At 43.7% G+C, this 19,465-nt stretch overlaps 1 pseudogene; it reads left to right on the forward strand.

The window, feature by feature from the left end:
• The first annotated feature begins 6,428 nt into the window (after positions 1–6,428).
• On the forward strand, positions 6,429–10,221 carry LOC112584359 (annotated as a pseudogene).
• The last annotated feature ends 9,244 nt before the right edge of the window (positions 10,222–19,465 follow it).

The following is a 19,465-nucleotide window of genomic DNA, read 5'->3' on the forward strand; positions in this document are numbered from 1 at the left end:
CTACGTCACACGTCGGGTCACGTGACGGACGCGGCGGGGGCGGCCCCTGGGACACGGCCCCGGAGCGCGCCTGGGCGTGGGCGGAGCCTGCGGGCCCGGCCCCGGGCCCGAGCGAGACCCCCCCTGGGCCAGCTCCAGCGTTGCTCGATTGTCTGCGGGCCGCCACATCTCTGCAGCTGGTGGGAGCTTGCGTACAACGAGGAATGAGGAATTTGAGGCGAGCCCAGCTCAGGTGGAATGTTCAAGTACACAGTGTTCTCGTTCTTGCCCAGGGAATGTTCACGAGGCTAATGACCTCTCCCTTCCGGAGGTCCCGGTAAAACGATTTTGCCAAGGTGCCCGCTCAGTATCTTGACAGTCTTTCTCTTTGGGGTCCCAAATCCTAACTATTGAATTTCTTTCAGTTCTCCAGACCACCTGGACTCCTCCTTAAATTTCAGTGTCTCACCTTAAACCAGAAGGTTTCCCGGACCACCCCATCTTTTTCCCTGTCATTTCATCTCTCTCCCCACCGGTGTATCTTCTCTAGCCCAGCTTACCATACTTCGTGGAAATTACCATGTTCAATATTTGTTTTTCCTTATTAGGCTGTAGACTTCTTAAAGGCAAGAACTGTGCGAGACTTGCCCACCCTTGAGTTTCTGACCTCAGGTGCCAGACACATTACTAGTATTCTATAAATATTTGGGAAGGAATGAATAAATGGTACTTCTCAGGCCGTTATGCCTTGGTTTCCCATTTTTTCCTGTCTTTCATGAAGCTTTTTCCATCATGAAACTTTTGACATTCCATGTTGACCCCGCCTTGACAAACCTGTCTGATTTGATGATTTCCTCGTGTGCCTCCCCTTTCTTTCATGAAATAAATTCTTCCGAGATACCATACCAGTGTTTCTAAAAGTTTGCAACCAGAAACCTGATGTCATCAAACATTCTTTTTCATGAGATTCCTCTTCCACTTCAAACTAGATAGTCCATTCAATGATTCAACAAATATTTGAAGGTGCCCACCATATGCAAGCAGATCCAGCCAGTCTATTCTGAAGGAGATCAGCCCTTGGGTGTTCTTTGGAAGGAATGATGCTAAAGCTGAAACTCCAATACTTTGGCCACCTCATGCGAAGAGTTGACTCATTGGAAAAGACTCTGATGCTGGGAGGGATTGGGGGCAGGAGGAAAAGGGGACGACAGAGGATGAGATGGCTGGATAGCATCACCGACTCGATGGACGTGAGTTTGAGTGAACTCCGGGAAATGGTGATGGACAGGGAGGCCTGGCGTGCTGCGATTCATGGGGTCTGCAGGGAGTCGGACACGACTGAGTGACTGAACTGAACTGAACTGAACCATATGCCAGGCACTGTGCTGAATAAGATACAATGCCTTGTCATTAAGACTTACTGTTTAGCAGGAAAAACAGAAACGGTCATTATTCAATTGAATGATTTCATCTTTATAAAGCAGTTCTGAGTATTTGCAAATGTATATGGGGACCCAGGGGCTTTCCAGGTGGCGCTAGTGGTAAAGAAACTGCCTGCCAATGCGGGAGAGGCTAGAGATGCCGGTTCGATCCCTGGGTGGGGAAGATCCCCTGGAGTAGGAACTGGCACCCCACTCCAGTATTCTTGCCTGGAAAATTCCATGGGCAGAGGAGCCTGGCGGGCTGCAAAGAGTTGGACGCGACTGAGCACAGCACGAATGATGGGGACCCAACTGATTTAGCCTACTAGGGAAAGCTGCTGCCATTGGAAAGGTGTAATCTGGGTTAAGAAGGGAGGAGAGCTCTGCAAGCAGAGAGAATAGCATGACCTACAGCCTTGAGGTAGAGATGAAAAACAAGTAAGATAAGAATGCAGAGAACTTCAGATGAGACTAGCACGGAAGCCAGGAATTAATACTGAAAGGACCTTTCAGCAAATGAAGGGTTTTAATTAAAGAGGCTGATATAATCAGATTTGACATTTAAAGGATCTCTCTGGCTATAATTTGAAAAATGGATTGGAGAAAGATAATACTCCTTCTATTTAGAATCAGCCATTAAAGAAACCTTATGTTTTTATAAAATATCCTCATCCTTGCCTCTAAGGCTGTATTCTCTACTTCACTCCACATTCCTGCTCTCAGAGTCTTTGGATATTCATGAGCTGTTCCAGAATTTGGAAGAGACTTCATTTTGAAGGGACCCATTCCATTCTCCATTCTGAATTTTTAATATTGAATTGAAATTTAGCTCTCACTGCCTACAATAAATTGTCCCTCATTCAACCTACACAACATGTATCTAATCTCTATTCTCTGTGAAACATCTTTATATTAATACATGTGAAAGAAGCTATATGATCTTCCTTTAAGCCTTCTCTTTTCAGTATAGCCAATCATTTCAACCACTGTTCAAATAATATGGATCCTAGATCATTTAATAGCTTAATCATCTTGGAATCTAAACGCAGTAGTATTCATCACTGAAAAACAATGAAAACTTTATTGTGTCTAAAATTAAAATAATTTTCCAGTCTTAGCTTACAGTGGGGTTTAAGGAATGTTCACAGATTTCAATAAGTCAGTTTGGCACAATTTTGAGCACAGAGTAGGGAAATATAGATGTAAATTGTGGCAGGTTGGTCATGGCCCTTCAGAGATATCAGGTTTGAATACCTTGTGCCTGGAAATGTTACCTTGTTTGGACAACAGATATTGTGCTGCAAATGTAATCCAGTAAGACATGGATTACATGTTTACATGTAATCCTCATCAAGTTTACAGTCTAATGGAACCACAAATAACTGAAACAGTTACAGTAAACTTTGGTAAGTGCTCTATAGGACATGTACATGGAGCTATGGAACCGTAGGAACATCAACTAACCCAGCTGTTCCACAAGATAAGTCAGATCAAATGGGCACATCCTTTATCCTCAATTTTATCAATATTTCGGTAGGTTTGACTCAGCTGGCCACTCTGTTTTTTGTGGCATTTGTGCCCCCTGTGTCTTCCAGGCTATCACAGTCTTCCAGTCTCCCCCTACTTTATTAGCCACATCTTTTCTATCCTTTTGCTTGCTTCTCCACCTATGCACGAGGGCACGCTCTGTCACTTCAGTGTGGCCGACTCTCTGTGCCAGTCTCTAAATGTTAGTGGGCTTCCAGACTCAGTTCTCTCCAATAAAACCCTCTCTCTAGTGACCTCACCCAGTCCTTTGGCTTGAAATATCTACTACATATTCATTACTCTTCCATGTACATCTATCACTCCTGATCACTCCCTTGTGTGCTTGACATGTATATAGGCAACTCCCATTTAACATCATCACTCAAATGTCAAATAGACATATCAAACACCATATGTTTAAAATAGATCCCTTAATTTCTCTCCAAAAGTTGTTTCTTCCCTGGTTTTTCCTGTCTTGGTAAATAATTTTATTATGCATCTATTTACTACAGCTAAAAGCTAGCTAATATCTTTCTGTTTTCTCTTAATCTTCACATCCATCCACTATAGCTCAAAAAACAGATTTTTTGCTTCTTTTTTTTTAATTGGAGGATAATTTCTTTATAATGTTGTATTGGTTTCTGCCATTCAACAACATGAATCAGCCTATATGTATATAGGCTTCCTCTAGAGCCTCCCTCCCCATCCCACCCCTCTAGGTCATCACAGAGCATCTGGCTTGGCTCCCTGTATGAAACAGATCTTGCATTCATCAATTCTCCATGTCTACCACCCTAGTGAAACCAACAATCAACTTTTTTTGTGTGTATGTGACTACTACAATAGCCCTCTAACATGTCTCCCTGCTTCTTGTTGTTGTTTAGTGTGTTTGACCTCATGGACTATAGCACACCAGCCTCCTCTGTCCATGTGATTTCCCAAGCAGGAATACTGGAGCGGGTTGACATTTCCTTCTCCAGGGGATCTTCCCACCATTGGGATCGAACCCTCAGCTCCTGCGTTGGCAGGTGGTTTCTTTACCACTGAGCCACCAAAGAAGCCCCTCCCTGCCTCTGCTTTTTGCCCTGTTACCCACCGCAATATATTCTTCAAGCAGCTGCCAGAGTAATTTAAAAAATAAACTCAGACTTCCCTAGTGGCACAGTGGATAAGAGTCCGCCTGACAATTCAGGGGACAAGGGTTCAGTGCCTGGTCTGGGAAGACTCCATAGGCCTGTGCAACTAAGCCTGTGTGCCACACTACAGAGTCTGTGCTCTAGAGCCCACGTGCTGCAACTACTAAACCCCGTGCCCTTATAGCCCATGCTCCACAAGAGAAGCCACTGCGATGAGAAGTCCTCATACTGCAACTAGCGTGTAGCCCCACTCGCCACAACTGGAGAGAGCCTGCGTGCAGCAATAGAGACCCAGTGCAGCAAAAATAAGTACACAAAAATAAAAACTGCCCTTGACCAAAAAATAAAACTTACAAAACTTAAAAATAAACAGACTCAAATTCTTTACCATGACCTATAAAGTCCCCACGTGATCAGGATGTTGCCTGACTTTCCATCCTCATCTCATACCATCTTCTCTTCCTATCATTATGGTAGGAGGGTCTCACGTGCTTCCATTCTGATCTTCTTACAGGCCTAGTCCTCATCTGCCTCCATGTTCTTGTTTGGAGCAGAGAAAGATTTATTGCAGGGGTGAGCAAGGAGAATGGTTGGCTCATGCTCAAAACCCCCCAAACTCCCCACTGGTTTTCAGGGAAGTGTTTATAGGCAAATTTGGGGTAAGAGCTGCAGGATGTGTGACTTTCTTCTGATTGGTTGACGAGGTAACAGGGCACTACTCTAGGAATCTTGTCCTAAGCCGAAAGTTGCCATCCTCCACCTGGGTGGGAGCCTTAGTTCCTGGTTCTTTACCAGTAGCGCCACCTGGGAGGCACTTAGTTCTGGCAGAAGAACTCAGAGATATTATATACATGCACGTCACCCCACTCCATTACTCTTGCCTGGAAAATCCCTTGGACGGAGGAGCCTGGTAGGCTGCAGTCCATGGGGTCGCTAAGAGTCGGACACGACTGAGTAACTTCACTTTCCCTTTTCACTTTCATGCATTGGAAAAGGAAATGGCAACCCACTCCAGTGTTCTTGCCTGGAGAATCCCAGGGACGGGGGAGCCTGGTGGGCTGCCGTCTATGGGGTTCGCACAGAGTCAGACACGACTGAAGTGACCTAGCAGCATATGTGTGTGTGTGTGTGTGTGTGTGTGTGTGTGTGTGTACCTTGATGAGGAACCAGGACCCTGATCATCCTGCATTTTTTTTTTTGGTTGACTGCTTCTTTTTTGCTTCTGTGTTCCCACACTTCTCTGATCAGTAACTGTGTGAATCTGCTTTGGAACTCAAGGAAGTTCTAGGAGGCTGAAGCCTTTTTTCCTGCAAACAAGAAACAGGGGACACAGAAAGGATTTGTACCCAAGAGGACCACACTGCTCAGCTTCAGTACTTTTGTCACACTCCTAACATTTATTTGTGTCCATGTTTATAAGCTCCCTGAGAACAGATACCTTGATGATTGGCACACCACTGAGTCTCTAGGGCCTAGCACTGTGCCCAGGACATAACAGTCACTCAATAAACATTCGCTGCATGAATTGAGGTAGGATAAAGTTGTGATACTTTGTGGGTATTTCCCCCTAGTATTTCCATGAGCCATGAGGCATCCTATGTACCAAGGAAAGATAGGGAGAGCAGAACATAGTACAACAAAGATTTTAATTTTAAAAACCATTTATTTATTTGATTATTTTTGGCTGTGTTGAGTCTTCATTGCTGCATGCAGGCGTTCTCTAGTTGCGGTGGGTGGGGGCTACTCTTCTTTGTGGTGTGAGGGCTTCTCATTGTAGTGGCCTCTCTGGCTGTAAAGCATAGGTGTGTGTGCCCTGCATTACGGGTGGATTTTTATCTACCATATAATCAGGGAAGACTGATTTTCATTTTTAGATTTTGATTTTCAGAAGACTAAGCCACTGTTATATAAAGAGGTTTTTTTTAGTAGAATCAACTAGAATAACTGCTTGCGTTTGTTGCTCAGTTGTGTTCAACTATTTGTAACCCCATGGATTCCAGCCCACCAGCTCCTCTGTCCATGGGGATTGTCCAGGCAAGAATACTGGAATGGGGGGAAAAAAGAATACTAGAATGGGTCGCCATGTCCTCCTCCAGAGGATCTTCCCAACCCAGGGACTGAACCCCGGTCTCCCACACTGCAGGCAGATTCTTTGCTATCCAAGCCACCAGGGAAAGCCAGGAACATTGGAGAGGATAGCCTATCCCTTCTTCAGGAGATCAACCCAGGAATCAAACCGGGGTCTCCTGAGTTGCAGGTGGATTCTTTACTAGCTGAGCCACCAGGGAAGCCCAGAGTTGTTATAATCCCCAGGGACAAGCCATTTTGGAAAGAGCACATCAAACATTAAATCTTCAAATTCAAAAATTAAAAGAAGGGGAGTTTAAGTATAGCTCTCCCCATCAAATCTTGCAACATGCTCTTTTTGTAATAAATATTTTAAATGCCGATTCAGCCGGAACTACTGCAATGCTTCGCCATTGGTACCCGGAGCAATTGAATGCAAAGCCGTTAGTCAAATGGAAGGACCTCCTCTCCGGACAATGGAAAGGTCCCGACCCGTTGTTAACCAGCGGTCGAGGATATGCTTGTGTTTTTCCACAGGACGCAGATTCTCCAATTTGGGTTCCGGACAGATTGATTCGTCATGTCTCAGCCCCTCCGATACCGGATTCCATGGCTGCCGCCCCCAAAAGAGGAAGGGGCCTCCTCTGCCTCGGCTTCCCCCGCCAGCACGGGAGATGCCGCCAACATCGAGACAACTGACTTCAGAGACCTCTGCCGGGGTCCAGCCCTGGCTGATCCAGGGTATTCGAAGCGGGGATGGCGTCGGCGACCTATTTATTTATTTATTCATCAAAGATATAAAGAATAATAGAATGAGGATAGCTCAGCAGGAAAATTCAGTGGAGAAAAGAGGCTGAGTAGCTTGGTTTACGCGGGAAACCAATAAAACTTCAAGACAAGAAGCTTGCACCACTTACATAGGCTGCAGGCGTCCTTCCGTTCTCCCGAAGGAGAGGAGACACTGAGGCCTCCCCGGTCGGATCTTAGAAGCCCAGGCATAATTAGTAAGCATGGCAGGTTCCGCACTCCAGATGGAGACTCAGCCAGAGATTGAGAGAGAGAGAGACATGGGGAGACCAGTATTTTGAGAAACTGATCCCAATTCTTTATTTTCCAGAGTCTGTTTTTATACACTGAGATGTTATACAAAAGTCACGCGGGGACAGCAGTTCTGACTTTTATTAAAGTCAGGTGCTTCATACAAATGTATACAGAGGTCTTAGGGGTGTTACATCATCTTCTGGCCAGGGGGGCCTGCTGACAATTTATGACCCTCTCCTTGTGACAGCAGTCAGTCAACACTTATTTCTCCAGGGGTGATTATTCTTAAAACAGACATCACTCAAATAAAGTTACATTCCTATAGGGTGAGGGTGTAGTGGGTTTTAGTTAAGGAAAGAATTTACTTGGCCTAAGGTCTAACGTGATTTATATCAAAGGTTAATACTTATTTCTTCTATATATTCATTAATGTATATAAGGGCAGGGGATGTGGAGACTTAGCAGCAAACATTGGCTCAACAAATGAGAAACCCTTCACCAATACAATTTCTAATCAGCCCACTATACTTATACTAATGGTTTTCTAACTTTTCTTAGGAACCTGTTTTTAGAAGGTTTAAAGCATTTTGTGCCTCTCACGGTTGGGAGGCTGTGAGCAATCACATGTGGCCGAACAAGCCTGTCAGGCAGGCTAGAGAACCTTCAGAGGAGTTTGTAGGTTGAAACACTCCTATCACGCCCAGGAATTATTATTAACTGGAACTCTAAGTTAACTCCTTCTCAGAAAGAGGTGGTGGGGGACAGCCCCCTGTAAGGTCAGAGGTGTAGGTGAGAGCACAAAGTAGTAAAGTAGGCAGGCTCTGGTTATGGGGGTAGATGCTCGAGGATTTCCAGGGGGACTCCTGAGGCTCGATCCCGCCTTTGCGTATGTCGAGCCTCCTTCCTCATGACCTTTGCCATGGGCGGAGTGCCTCACGCCGGCCCCCAACAGACCTCGGATGAGCAAGAAACAGATCTGCCCACCAAACAGGTGTCTCAGCTTCACATACGGGACACTACTCCCCCTGATTCCCTGCGCCGCACAAACATCCCAGGCCACCTAACTCAGGCGACCCGGAATGCCCCCATACCCACTTGGGGACAAATAAAAACACTCTGTCACCAGGCATGAGGAATGACTTCCTCGCAGGGATCTCCAGCTTCTCCTGAGAAAATGTTTATTGCCATGCTTGCCTTGCTTTCCTGCCTGGTAAGCGCCTCCCCTATTCCAGCTAAATATTGGGCATATCTCCCAGATCCTCCAACTTTCCAGGTTGTTACCTGGAATAATGAGCCTATACGGGTCAACACAGATCAACCTCAGCTTTTGGGAGGATTCTATACTTCTTACACTAAAGATAAATATCCTATTAATTTTACTTATACCTTCAGGGGATTAACAGACGACCTTTCTGTTTGCTTTAACTTCCCCAGTAATCCAAAGAGTTTTATTACACCCACTAAAGAAGGGTGTATTGGGGCCTCTACAAAAATAAATATAACAGATTCCTCAAAAATAGATTCCCAGTCTTTATGTCATTGGGTAGTTTGGGCATTAGTGGCCCACTTGCCTGGAATCCTTGACCCTTATGTTACCCTGCGTTTTACACCCCCTCCTGGTTATCCAAAGTGCTATAAGGTTGCTCCTTCAGATGAAGTGTGGAAGACCATAGATGGTCATACTGGGTATCCGTCTTGGACAACTTGTACTTATAGTTCAAGGATTGATTATAGGATACCAGGCGGTGGGAATTATACTATTCAAGACTGGAGCAAACCGAATCTGGGTGAGGATCCATTGATCAAGAAAACATTTGAAGGCAGATTTGAGAATTGGAATAGAATCCCTCTTCCTTGGATTACATAAGCCACTAGATGGCATACTAACCAATTTGTTCCTCCTATGCTGTCTTTTTTTTTTTTTCAACTGGTTGTAAAATCCCAGGTGGGTGTCTTTTTTTTTTTTTTTTAATTTTAAAACGTTACATAATTGTATTAGTCCTATGCTGTCTTATACAGCTAAAAGCAAAACCTATTGGCAACCTGAGATTTGGAGAGCCCTTGCTGCTACTGCCCCTGTTTCTTTATCTCGCCCAGATAACGATTCCACTTATTCTGTTTTAGCTTGTTTACCCTCGCCTTATGTTTTCCTTTTTACTAATGACTCCAACAAACTTAATGTATGCATGAATTATTCAGGTGGACCTAACGTGGTAACTTGTGAACAATGTATGCTTTCATCCTGTTTGACCCCTCAATATAATGTTTGCTCTTTTGTGGTGTTGCGATGCCCACCCTATCTCATGTTATCCATGACTGTGACCTCCCACTGGTATGACACTTACGGTCTCGCCGTGTTACAACAACTGCAAGATTTAATGAGACAACGGCAGTTTGTGGGTCTACTTATTTTGGGAATATCAGCTTTAATAGCAGCAATTACTTCTGTTACTATGGCAGCATTATCATTGACACAACAGGTGCATACTGCCCAATATGTTGATGCCATGTCGAAAAATGTTTCTTTAACTCTAGCAACACAGAAAGCTATAGACAGAAAGTTGGAGATGAGGATAGACGCCTTGGAAGAGGCAATTATGCATATTGGAACTGTTACAGGCTTTAAAGGTGAAGATGGCTTTGACATGCCACGCTGATTACAGGTGGATATGCGTGACATCTTTGAAGGTAAACGAGACAGATTATGAATGGGAAAAGATTAAAAATCATATCTCAGGTGTTTGGAATAGTTCTGATATTGGCCTGGACTTAGGGAAACTTCATAATCAAATACAGACCTTGGAACACTCTCGACTGGATTTTACCGCCGCTGGAGCAGCTAATGACTTTTTTTTCACACCTTCTATAACGTTATTTCTGGAAAAAATATTCTGTCTAATATCCTTAGTTATGCTGCCATTGGTGCTCTAATCCTACATCTCATAATCATTCTCCCTTGTATTGTCAGGATTCTTCAGCAGAGCATTCAGAAGCTCGCGACTGAGCTGCATCTGGCTGTTTTAAGAAATAAAAAAGGGGGAGATGTTGGGGGCCAGCGTGAGGTGCTCCACCCGTGGCAAAGGTCATGAGGAAGGAGGCTCAACATACACAAAGACAGGATCGAGCCTCAGGAGTCCCCCTGGAAATTCTTGAGCATCTACCCCCATAACCAGAGCCTGCCTACTTTACTACTTTGTGCTCTCACCTACACCTCTGACCTTACAGGGGGCTGTCCCCCACCACCTCTTTCAGAGAAGGAGTTAACTTAGAGCTCCAGTTAATAATAATTCCTGGGCGTGATAGGAGTGTTTCAACCTACAAACTCCTCTGAAGGTTCTCTAGCCTGCCTGACAGGCTTGTTCGGCCACATGTGATTGCTCACAGCCTCCCAACCGTGAGAGGCACGAGATGCTTTAAACCTTCTAAAAACAGGTTCCTAAGAAAAGTTAGAAAACCATTAGTATAAGTATAGTGGGCTGATTAGAAATTGTATTGGTGAAGGGTTTCTCATTTGTTGAGCCAATGTTTGCTGCTAAGTCTCCACATCCCCTGCCCTTATACACACTAATGAATATATAGAAGAAATAAGTATTAACCTTTGATATTAATCATGTTAGACCTTAGGCTAAGCAAATTCTTTCCTTAATTAAAACCCACTACACCCTCACCCTATAGGAATGTAACTTTATCTGGTACCTTCGGAAGGTGGCATCTGTTTTAAGAATAGTCACCCCTGGAGAAATAAGTATTATGGTTGACTGACCGCTGTCACAAGAAGAGGGTCATAAATTGTCAGCAGGCCCCCCTGGCCAGAAGATAATGTAATACCCCTAAGACCTCTGTATACATCTGTATGAAGCATCTGACTTTAATAAAAGTCAGGACTGCTGACCCCGCGTGACTTTTGTATAACATCTCAGTGTATAAAAACAGACCCTGGAAAAATAAAAAATGGGATCAGTTCCTCGAAATACGGGTCTCCCCATGTCGTTCTCTCTCTCAAACTCTGGCTGAGTTTCCATCTGGAGCGTGGAGCCCGCCAAACTTACTAATTTTGCCTGGGCTTCTAAGATCCGACCGGGGAGGCCTCAGTGTCTCCTCTCCTTCGGGAGAATGGAAGGACGCCTGCGGCCTATGTAAGTGGTGCAAGCTTCTTGTCTTGAAGTTTTACTGGTTTCCCGCGTAAACCAAGCTACTCAGCCTCTTTTCTCCACTGAATTTTCCTGCTGAGCTATCCTCATTCTATTACTCTTTATATCTCTAATTAATATCTAATTAAAGCCAGTGTATTTGCCAACGCTGTCTCTCCTTTGAATTTCCCTGGATCCACTGGGGCTGGACCCCAGCACAGAGTAACTGCTTGATTAGTAATTATTAGTCAAGGAGAATCAGAGGAAAAGCAAGGGAGTTAGACATTGGTGAGTATTCCTGTGGCAGATTCCAATGTTTCTCAAATATCCCAACCCCTTTTGTCTTGCCTTCCTCTACTATAGATATAAAAAGAGAAACACTTGAATGAATAGTCTTTGAGTTATAATAGTTATACTACACCTATGAGACTCAAAATCATATACTAAAAATTTCACTTTTCACTTTCATGCATTGGAGAAGGAAATGGCAACCCACTCCAGTGTTCTTGCCTGGAGAATCCCGGGGATGGGGGAGCTTGGTGGGCTGCCGTCTATGGGGTCGCACAGAGTTGGACATGACTGAAGCGACTTAGCAGCAGCAGCAGCAGCAAGTTAGAAAGAGTCTTGAATAAGCATTCTGATCCTGAATTTCCTATCTCTGGACTTCTTCTTGAAGAAGACAAATACCTAATTTATATAATCCACTGTAGTATGATTATTATTTGTGGCCCAATATATTCATAAGGATAGCATCCCAACAAGTTTTGGGAAATCCAAGAGCAAGGAAAACAAATTTCTCCCTTCCTAAAAAAAAAAGCCAAGAAGGTAACATGCTTTTTAAAGTTCACCTGTGTCTAGGATGGACCAGGAGCTGTAGAGTAGAGGTGGCTGCATCCAGTGTCTAGACAGAAAGCCTGAAACAGACTTACAGAGTTTCCTTAATGCCAGTGTTAAGAGAGTCTTCAAATGTTTCTATGAGCTACAGAGAAAAATTGACAAAGAACTGGACTTGGAGACAGGGCGATTGGTCATCCCAGTTTGCCCCAGATTCTCCTGATTTGAGCACTGAGAGTCCCACATCCTGGGAAACCTCTCATTCCTGGACCAGCTGGAATGGTTGGTAACCCTACTTGAATAGACCCCGTAGCTAAGACAAGGAGGGCACAGCAGCACTTGAGGGCCAAGTGGCTATGAGAATGCAGATGGATGACAAATGGCTGCATGTCTGGCTGATGATAACCGAGACCCTGATGCCCAGCATCTCCAGAGTTCATAGTGTTACCGAAGCTGTTGCCCCAGAACCATACCCTGCCCCTCCCTTGAGTGGAAACCAATTACTCTTACCTAAATTTCAGGAGGAGCCTACAAAAAGAAAAACAAGGATTGGTTACAACCAATGACAGAAGATTTGACTTCCGGTAGACCTTGATCTTCATTATACACTCACTGTAATAGCACGCTAAATGACACACCCACCAGCACCATGACAGTTGACAATTGTCATAACAATAACCAGAAAAGTCCAAACAAAGACTGAAAAGGAGTGTTGCACTAGTTCCAGATTCAAACCACACCTGTGTTCTCGGATAAGTCATGAATATTCCTCCCTCTCTTTCCAATACACTCCCTTTTACCTCAACTCTCCTGTACAGATGGTGCCTCCACCCACATTGGGTTGAGAAGTTGATTTGCAAACTAAGTTCCTGCTTCTCCATTCTTTGGCTATTGCATAAAGCTTCTGCTGCTCCAGTCTCAGCATCAGTTTTTCTTTTTTTTGGTTGGACTGGGTCTTTGTTGCTATGCACAGGCTTTCTGTATTTCAGCATCAGTTTCTTTGTTGGCTATGCAATGCTGAGCAGAAAAAGAAGCCAACAGTGGCTCTCAGCTTGGGCTTGTTGTTGTTCAGTCACTCAGTCGAGTCCAACTCTTTGTGACCCCATGGACTACAGCATACCAGGCCTCCTCGTCCAGCACCAACTCCCGGAACTTGCTCAAACTCATGTCCATTGAGTTAGTGATGCCATCCAACCATCTCAACCTCTGTTGTCCCCTTCTCCCACCTTCAATCTTACCCAGCATCAGGGTCTTTTCAAATGAGTCAGTTCTTTGCATAAGGTAGCCAAAGTATTGGAGTTTCCGCTTCAGCATTAGTCCTGCCAATGAATATTCAGGACTGATTTCTTTTAGGATGGACTGGTTGGATCTCTTTGCAGTCCAAGGGACTCTCAAGAGTCTTCTCCAACACCACAGTTCAAAAGCATCAATTCTTTGGCATTCAGCCTTCTTTATGGTCCAACTCTCACAACCATACATGACTACTGGAAAAACCATAGCTTTGACTATATGGACCTTTGTGGGCAAAGTAATGTTTCTGCTTTTTAACATGCTGTCCATGTTTGTCAAAGATTTTCTTCCAAGGAGCAAGTGCCTTTTAATTTCATAGCTGCAGTCACTATCTGATTTGATTTTGGAGCCCAAGAAAATAAAGTCTGTCACTGTTTCCATTGTTTCCCCAACTATTTGCAATGAAGTGATCAGTGCCATGATCTTCATTTTCTTAATGTTGAGTTTTAAGCCAGTTTTTTCACTCTACTCTTTCACTTTCATCAAGAGGCTCTTCAGTTCCTCTTCGCTTTCTGCCATAAGGGTGGTGTAATCTGCATATCTTAGGTTATTGATATATATCTCCCTGCAATCTTGATTACAGCTTGTGCTTCATTCAGCCTAGAACTTCACATGATGTACTCTGCAAATAAGTTAAATAAACAGGGTGACAATATACAGCCTTGACGCACTCCTTTCCCTATTTGGAACCATCTGTTGCTTCATATCCAATTCTAACTGCTGCTTCTAGATGTGAATAAAAGTTTCACAGGAGGCAGGTCGGGTGGTCTGGTATTCCCATCTCTAAGAATTTTTCACAGTTTGCTGTGATCTACATGGCCAAAGGCTTTAGTGTAGTCAATGAAACAGAAGTAGATGTTTTTCTGGAATTCTCTTGCTTTTTCTATGATCCAACAGATGTTGGCAATTTGAGCTCTGGTTCCTCTGCCTTTTCTAAAACCAGCTTGAACATTTGGAAGTTCACAGTTCACATACTGTTGAAGTCTGGCTTGGAGAATTTTGAGCATTACTTTACTAGCGTGTGAGATGAGTGCAGCCATGTGGTAGTTTGAGCATTCTTTGGCATTGCCTTTCTTTGGGATTGGAATGAAAACTAACCTTTTCCAGTCCTGTGGCCACTGCTGAGTTTTCCAAATTTGTTGGCATATTGAGTGCAGCACTTTCACAGCATCATCTTTTAGGATGTGAAATAACTCAGCTGGAATTCCATCACCTCCACTAGCTTTGTTTGTAGTGATGCTTCCTAAGGCCCCTTGACTTTGCACTCCAGGATGTCTGGCTCTAGGTGAGTGATCACACCATTGTGGTTATCGGGGTTATTCAGATCTTTTTGTACAGTTCTTCTGTGTGTTCTTGCCATCTCTTCTTAATATCTTCTTATTCTGTTAGGTCCATACCATTTCAGTCCTTTATTGTGCCCATCTCTGCATGAAATGTTCCTTTGGTATCTCTAATTTTCTTGAAGACATCTCTGATCTTTCCCATCCTATTATTTTCCTCTATTTCTTTGAACTGATCACTTAGGAAGGCTTTCTTATCTCTCCTTTCTATTCTTTGGAACTCTGCATTCAGATGGGTACATCTTTCCTTTTCTTCTTTGCCTTTAGCTTCTCTTCTCAGGTATTTGTAAGGCCTTCTCAGACAACCATTTTACCTTTTTGCATTTCTTTTTCTTGGGGATAGTTTTGATCCACCTCCTATACAGTGTTACGAATTTCCATCCATAGTTCTTCAGGCACTCTATCAGACCTAGTTCATTGAATCTATTTGTCACTTGAATCTATTTGTCAATCCCTGTATAATTGTAAGGGATTTGATTTAGGCCATACCTTAATAGCCTAGTGGTTTCCCCTACTTTCTTCAATTTAAGTCTGAATTTGGCAATAATGAGTTCATGACCTGAGCCACAGTCAAATCTGACTACAAATCTGAGTGGAAAAAGAAGCTGAGACAATGGGTCTCAACCTGGGCTAGGTCCCCAGTGTTGGTCCAATCAATGAATTTGGTAAAAATAGGTCCCCTCAAATACTGATACAATCCAGGCAACCCAGACAACCCAGACAGAATGTGAAGGACATTCTGAACTGACTAAGATTACTAACACTGATATTTCATTTCTATTATCTAGAAGTCAAACAAGTAAGTTCAATTTTAGAAAAATAAAATTTCTTGTTTGTGGGCAAAAACTTTGTACCCTCTGTAGAATAAATGAGTAATCTGAATACTGAGAGAGGAGTAAGAATCAGCCAAGGAATGAGATAAATATTCAGATTTCAAGACACAGCATGCCATTAAACAAGCACCAGGAATCAGATGAGCATGGTAAGAAATGAATGTAAAGAACTAAATAAAATCATATGGAACCTGGAATGTCATGCTAAAAATTTGGGGCTTTATCATAAAAAACAGTGAGAAGTCATTTAGGACAATGTGACACAAAATGTAGTCTGCAGACCGTCAGGGTCATCTGGAAGCCTGTTAGAAATGCAGATTCTCAGATTTTCAGTCCCCACTTTACATGGACTGTACAGTCCATGGAATCCTCCAGGCCAGAATACTGGAGTGAGTAGCCTTTCCCTTCTCCAGGGGATCTTCCCAACCCAAGGATCAAATCCAGCTCTTTTGCATTGCAGGCAAATTCTTTACCAGCTGAGCCACAAGGGAAGCCCAAGAATACTGGAGTGGGTAGGCTATCCCTTCTCCAAGGGATCATCCCGACCCAGGAATTGAACCAGGGTCTCCTGCTTTGCAGGTGGATTCTTTACCAACTGAGCTATCAGGGGAGCCCATAGCATGCTAAACCATTGCTTCCTCCCGCCCCCAATCCCCATTAAATCAGAATTTCTGGGGGAATCTGAGTTTTAACAAATCCTCCTTGTGATTCTTATTCATACTAAAGTTTATACAGCACTGATTTTAAGAGACAGGGTTAAGCAAAGTGAGAGAGATAAGAAGGGATTGAAGTCTTGTATTTCTGGCTTAGGCAATTGGAAAATGGTGATGCCTTTCACTGAAATAAGGAACATACTAGAAGGAAAAAATGTCATATTCTTTTGGTTTGGGGCATTTTTGTTTTGAAGGCTTGAGAAGTTCCCAAATAGAAATATCCCTACCTGCTAGTATAGGAGAGAGATCTGGGCCTGAGGCAAGGATGAGAGAGTCATCAATACAAACAGGGAAATTGACGCGGGAGTGAATGAGATCCTGCAGAGGGAATGTGTAAAAATCAGCAGCCCCAGGGCCTAGGACCAAATCCTGAAATCACAGACTTTTTTTTTTTTGTCTGTACTGGCTCTTCATTGCTGCGCACGAGCTGTCTCTAGTTACAACGAATGGAGGTTACTCTCTAGTTGCGGTGCTCAGGCCTCTCACTGCAGTGGCTTCTCACGGTGCAGAGCATGAGCTTTGGGGTGCACAGACTTCAGCAGGTGTGGCGCATAGGGCTTAGCTGCACGTGGAATCTTCCCGGACCGGGGGTTGAACCCACGTCCCCTGCATTGGCAGGAAGATTCTGAACCACTGGACCACTGGGAAAGTCCTGAAAGTATTGACTTTTAAGGGGTGGGCGAAGGGCTTCCCAGGTGGCTTAGTGGTAAAGAATCAGCCTGCAGTTCAGGAGACACAGGTTTGATCCCTGGGTTGGGAAGATCTCCTGGAGAAAGAAATGGCTACCCACTGCAATATTCTTGCCTGGAGAATCCCATGGACAGAGGAGCGTGACGGGCTACAGACAAGGTGGTTGCCAAGAGTTGCACATGACTGAGCAACTAAACAACAACAAATAGGAGCTTCGAGGGACCAAAGGAGTAAAAGGCAAACTAGGAGTCAACGTGAAGGAGAAGAGAATGTCTTAAGGAAGAAAGAATCTTGAAATGCTTTGGAGAATTCAAGTTAAATAAGGACCTGCGAATGTCTACTGGTTTTTGTGTGTGTGCATGCATGTGTGTGTGTGTGCTCTCTCAGTCACTAGCTCCAAGGTAGCAATTAGAGATCTTGGTTTAATGGTTTCAGTAGAATGGTAGGGGTTGAATTAAACGTGGTAATGCTCAGGAATGAACTAAAAATGGTGGACGTAGATCAACAGTTCTCAACCAGAGGTAATTATGCTCTCCAGGGGACATTGGCAACATCTGGTGACATTTTCGCTACTGGCGTTTAGTGAGAAGAGGCTGGAAATGAGACTAAACCTTCTACAATGCACAGCACAACTCCCCTCCCCTGCCCCAGTGAAGAATTATCCTGCCAAGGTTAATTGGCAAGATAATTATAATAATGCCAAAGATCGAAAAACTCTGCTTTAGCCTAATAAAGTCTGTACACTTTTGGGGCCTATCATAATTAGAAATCTCCTGGGTGTATCAGGGACTTCCTAGGGGGCGCTAGTCATAAAGAATCCACCTGCCAATGTAGGAGATGCAGGTTTAATCCCTGGGTCTGGAAGGTCCTCTGGAATAGGAAATGGCAACCCGCTCCAGTATCCTTGCCCAGAAAATACCATGGACAGAGGAGCCTGGTGGGCTACAGTGCTCGGGGTCACAAACAGTTGGACGCAACTGAGCACACACACATCCATGAACGCTGGGTGTATTAATATTATTGAGGCAAACACAGTATTCCTGAACAAGCAGAAAAAGCATGAGAAACTTGGGACTTCCCTAGTGATCCAGTGGTTAAGACTGTGCTTCCAGTGCAGGGGGCAAGGGTTCAATCCCTGGTCAGCAAACTGAGTTCCCAAATGCCTTGTGGCCAAAAAAAAAAGGAGAGAGATAGAGAGAAACTCAAGAGTTCAGAAAACTCTTTCCAATGTTCCCACTATTATCTATGTATGTCTTTTAAATCATCATTTAAGTGTTTTCTCAGCTCCATTTCTTCATGTAGAATCATCTTGTATTCCCAAGGTATTTATAATCCTCCATGAACATATTTTCCTTTAAGCAAGTGTTACAGGGAGTACATTCTTATTCTAATGAGGTTTCTCCTTAGGGACAAAAAGGGAATTCAAACACACCTTTGATTCTGGTATAGATGCATGTTTCTGTATAGCTAATTCCTACAAGTGCAAAAAATCTGAGTTTATTGTGCAATCATTTGACAAAGAATAAGTTGAGTATGAGGAGATAAAGTGGAGAGAAAACAGGAATACAATTAGAAAATAAAGGAAATGGAGGAAACAAAGTAGAGATATTATTCCTGCAGCTGCCAGAGCTGAGGGAGCTGAAATTTGGAGCGTGGCAGCAAGATAGGGATTTTCAATATAACCGTCTGATGTGCTCTCCTCTAGCGGCTAGAATTGTGTTTGTCACATTTTTTATCTCCAGATCCTGGAATGTAGCGCTCAATTCATATTTGTTAATTAAAACAAGTGAATAAAAAAAGCTAAGCCTATAAAATACTGAGGTTGGGAAATGCTCTTGGACATATGGGGATTTGTTAAATAAAACTGTCAAAAAACTTTTCATTTTAAGAATCTGTTAAGAATAATCAGGGCTTACCTGATGGCTCAGCAGTAAAGAATCTACCTTCCATGCAGGAGATACCAGTTCAGTGCCTGGGTCAGGAAGATCCTCTGGAGAAGGAAATGGCAACTCACTCTAGTATTCTTGCCTGGGAAATCCCATGGACAGAGGAGCCTGGCAGGCTACAGTCCATGAGGTCACAAAGAGTTGGACAGGACTTAGCGACTAAACGAAAACAACAAAGAGTAATTAATCATACAAAGAAAAATAGCTATCATCTACTGCAAAATTTCTGTGAATTAAACCCTTTTGTTTCTCTCCTTGCTCAGTCATTCAACAACCTTCGTTGAATGCCGGGCAAGCATTTTTGCCTTCGTAGCGCTTGTATGTGTGGCAGGCAACACAGAAAACAACTACCATAAGGTAAGGTGTAGTGGCCAACTCGGCATTCACACTTCCTTCTCCTTTTAATGAGAGTCTGTTCCTTGCTCTTGTATCCACTCTCTCCTGTGCAGCCCATGTGCCTCTAGCTTCCAGTTGGTCCTCATCTCATTTGTCTATGGTTCTTTCTAGCTTTTAGAGGC

Source organism: Bubalus bubalis, chromosome 4 (assembly GCF_019923935.1).
Source record: "Bubalus bubalis isolate 160015118507 breed Murrah chromosome 4, NDDB_SH_1, whole genome shotgun sequence".
NCBI lineage: Eukaryota > Metazoa > Chordata > Mammalia > Artiodactyla > Bovidae > Bubalus > Bubalus bubalis.